The sequence below is a fragment of the Calidris pugnax genome, unplaced genomic scaffold (genome assembly GCF_001431845.1).
Source record: "Calidris pugnax isolate Ruff unplaced genomic scaffold, ASM143184v1 scaffold13, whole genome shotgun sequence".
NCBI lineage: Eukaryota > Metazoa > Chordata > Aves > Charadriiformes > Scolopacidae > Calidris > Calidris pugnax.
The window spans coordinates 2,782,871-2,787,341 of record NW_015090810.1 but is presented as its reverse complement, the minus strand read 5'-3'; positions in this window follow the sequence as shown (position 1 = coordinate 2,787,341).

The following is a 4,471-nucleotide window of genomic DNA, read 5'->3' as shown; positions in this document are numbered from 1 at the left end:
TCTGCAGAGCCTCTCTACCCTCCAGCAGGTCAACATTGCCACCCAGCTTGGTGTCATCTGCAAACTTACTGAGGGTGCACTCGATTCCCTCATCCAGATCATTGATAAAGATGTTAAAGAGAATGGGTCCCAGTACTGAGCCCTGTGGGACACCAGTCGTGACTGGCCACCAACTGGATTTAACTCTATTTACCATCATTCTCTGGGCCCAGCCCTCCAGCCAGTTTTTAACCCAGTGCAGAGTAGTCCCATCTAAGCCATGAGCAGCCAGTTTCTCCAGGAGGATACTGTGGGAGACTGTATCAAAGGTCTTGCTGAAGTCCAGATAAACAACATCCACAGCCTTTCCTTCATCCAGCAAGCGGGTCACTTTGTCATAGAAGGAGATCAGGTTTGTCAAGCAGGACCTGCCCCTTGTGAACCCGTGCTGGCTGGGCCTGATCACCTGAGCGTCCTTCGTGCGCTCTATAATGGCACTCAGGATGATCTGTTCCATGGCCTTCCCAGGCACCGAGGTCAGACTGACAGGCCTGTAGTCCTCCGGATCATCCTTCCAACCCTTCTTGTGGATGGGCGTCACATTTGCTGGATGCCAGTCGTCTGGGACCTCCCCAGTTTGCCAGGACTGCTGGTAAATGACCTCCTCAGCCTGGTTGTTGAGCTGAAGGAGGAAGTGGAAAGGTTGAGGACCATCAGGGAGTGCGAGAAGGAGATAGACTGGTGGGCCCACTCCCTGAGGGTAAGGGAACATGTTGGGGCCCCACATACACCAGAGGACCCCCTTCCCGCTTCTCACACGGTGGTAGAAGGGGATCTCGGAGAGGAGGGGGGATGGAAACAGGTCCCTGCTGGGAGAAGCAGCCAAATCTCCCTGCCCCTCCCACCTCCCCAGCTACCCCTCCAGAACCGATATGGGATCTTGGAGGAGGAGCTGGCTGATGGAGAAGAGAATGGAACACTTCGGCTGGAAACACCAGAAAAACCAAGGGTCCTGCCTCAGAGTCGGAAGCGGAACCCTCGACAGCCTCCCCCACACTCTCAGATACGCTTGTTTGGTGATCTGGATTTTGGGGATGAGGCGGATGATGCTGGAGACGATGAGCTTCCCAGTGAGGCTCCCTGGATGGGTCGCCCAGCCCCGTGCCTCAAGACTTCAATGACTAAAAAAAAAAGAAGGGTCATTGTAATTGGTGACTCCCTTTTGCATGGTACAGAGGGCCCAATCTGTAGGCCGGACCCGTCCTGTAGGGAAGTCACTTGCCTCCCTGGGGCCAGGACTAGGGACATACTGAATAAAACTCGCACATTGGTTCAGCCTTATTTAGACAATTTCCTTAAAATGTATTTTAACTTGTTCAGCCCTGAAGTGGTCAGGCAGTTGGACTATATGATCATCGTAGGTCCCTTCCAACTGAAACAGTCTATTCTATTTTATTCTACGTAAATGAGATACAACACTGGAAAATATCAAATCTTGTTTTCTCACACAACAAAGCATTGGTATTCACATCAGTGTTCTTGAACCTTAGTAATTGTTTTCTAAAAACAATCAGCTAATAACTATGATTTTCTGTAACTGTGTTAATGTTTACTGCTTTAAATTTTATGATTTCTGTTTAAAGTCAATTTCTTCCACAGCTCCATCTTTAATCTCATCTGTAAGCAGATACGTAAATGTTATTTTATGTATTCTGACCCAAAGTTTATTTGAAAACATGATGAACGTAAAGCAAAACTGACCATATCTACTATAACAGTTCATGCATAAAGTTCCTTAACATGCTCCCTGTACCACACAATTCACTTCCTCTGATTGCTGTACCTTGAGGCCGCAATGCAATACCTGCTCAGCAGCTCTACAGCTGTACTGCTTGGCTGCTGGGAGTAAGAAGTGAATCACACTTCATTCAACGACTCATATCTGCCCAGCAGAAAAAAAACCAGACTAGATGTGTGTGCAGAACAACCCTGTGAACTCTGTCTCAAGGTGACTTGTTACACTGAGTGCCTGTCCTAAAAATCAGCAAAATCTTGGTTATAGCAAGACATTTACACCAATATAGTGTGATTACTAGCCATCTGTTATAGCAGTCAGAAGATTGGAGGGTTTGGGGGGGGGTTAGGTTTGGGGCTTTGGGGTTTTTTTGCAGGGAGAGAGGGGTGTGTTTTTTTTTTTTTTTTTTTTGGGTTTTTTTTTTTTTTTTTTTTTTTTTTTTTTTTTTTTTTTTTTTTTTTGGTTTTTTTTTTTTTTTTTTTTTTTTTTTTTTTTGTGGTTGGACTCGATGATCTCTGAGGTCCCTTCCAACCACTACAATTCTGTGATTCTGTGATTCTGTGAAATGATGGAGAGTGGCTCTGCAAGCACTTCCGCCAGCTCCCTCGGTGCCCTCGGGTGAATCCCATCTGGGCCTGTAGACTTGTTTGTGTCTAGGTGCTGGAGCAGGTCCCTCACCACTTCCCTTTGGATTACAGGGGCTTCATTCTGCTCCCTGCCCTTATCTGCTGGCTCAGGGGTCTGGATACTCAGGGGACACTCTACTCCATTACTGAAGACTGAGGCAAAAAAGGCATTCAGTACCTCAGCCTTCTCCTCATCCTTTGTCACTACATTGCCTCCCATATCCAACAGTGGATGGGTGCTGTCCCGAGTCCTCCTCTTGCTGCTAATATATTTATAGAATTTCTTTTTCTTGTTTTTTACATCCAAGGCCAGGTTCAGTTCAAACTAGGCTTTGGCCTTTCTAATCTTTTCCCTACATAACTTTGCTACACCTTTATAATCTTCCTGAGTGGCCTGCCCCTTTTTCCAAAGGCCATAAACTCTCTTTTTTTCCCTGAGCTGTGACCCTATCTCTTTGTTTAGCCAGGCCGGTCTTTTCCCTCGACGGCTCACTTTACTGCGCACAGGGACGGCTTGCGCTTTTAAGACTTCCCCTTTGAAAAATGTCCAGCCTTCCTGGACTCCTTTTCCCTTCAGGGCTGCCTCCCAAGGGACTCTGTCAAGCAGACTCTTGAAAAGACCAAAGTCTGCCCTCCGGAAGTCCATGATGGCAGTCCTGCTGGTTCCCCATCTCCTCTCCCTAAGAATCAAAAACTTTATCATTTCATGTTCACTTTGCCCCAGATGGCCTCCAACCGTCACATCCCCCACAAGTCCTTCTCTGTTTACAAACACCAGATCCAGCAATGCTCCTTCCCTAGTCAGCTCCTTCACCAGCTGTGTCAGGAAGTTATCCCCAACACACTCCAGGAACCTTCTAGACTGTTCTCTCTCAGCTGTATTGTGTTCCCAGATGATATCTGGTAGGTTGAAGTCTCCCACCAGGACAAGGGCAAGTGATCTTGAGACCTCTGCCAGCTGCTTATAGAACATTTCATCTACCTCTACATCCTGGTTGGGTGGTCTGTAACAGACTCCCACCACAGTATCAACCTGACTGGCCCTCCCCCTGATTCTTACCCATAGGCACTCAACTCTACCATTGCCCTCAGTAAGTTCTAGACATTCATAATGCTTCCTAACTTGCTCTGGTCCTTGCCCTTGTCAATTCAAGTAGCATTGTATCAATACTTTTAGCCATCCTAAGTGTACAGAATGTTAATTTAAGGAGCCCTAAGGTACCTTATACAATGAAAAGGGAAGAGTATCCTCTACCAAGGAGAATTGCTGGGCATTTCTGTGTCTGCTGCTGCTTTAATAGAGACGTTGACAAGAGGAGAGTCAAAAGCCACAGAGCCAATGGTGTTCAACCCAGCAAGAGTCCTGTACACTGATGCAGAGGCTGAGGAATCCGAGCTCCTTCTGCCAAAGACAGAGGTGCAACACCAGCTGAACCACAGCTTACCCCCTGTACCCCAGTCAGGGTTTCACTATAGCCCAAGAGGTGACGCCCTCGTTGCCACATACTAAAGTGATTTGTGGTTGTCTGAGTGCAGCAAGGCCCAGAGCGGGTCCTTTCTGTGACCCTTGCCTCATTTATGTTGTATTCATATTTTTGGTACTCACTGTAAAAAAGACATCTGGGAAATTAGCGAACTCTCTTAAAACAGATTTTAGATAGCCTGCTTAAGGCAAATACACTTAACACTCGGGAAATGTATGATGTCCCCTTCCTTATCCACTCTCTTCATAAACACTGCTCTTCTCTCCTTTTAGTCACACAGGTAATAACCCATCCCCTTCCTGTTTTCATGTAGTTTAATTAATATGGAAGTTATCTAAAAGTCAGCCTTTCTACCTTGCATATTCAGCTAAAAATCTCTTTCCCGGCCTTCAAACTTAGTACTGCGTCTGTGCTTCACTTAGTCCAACACTTGAAGTGTTGCTGCTAAAATGATCTCTTTGGTTTTCTTTGCTGGGTTCACCTGTATATCAAAATAAGAGTCTTGTCTTTGTCATTAAGGCTTTCTCTCACTTATTCTTACCCTATACTGCTGATTTGTGTGTTGATGTTACTTCCCTTCCCCCTCC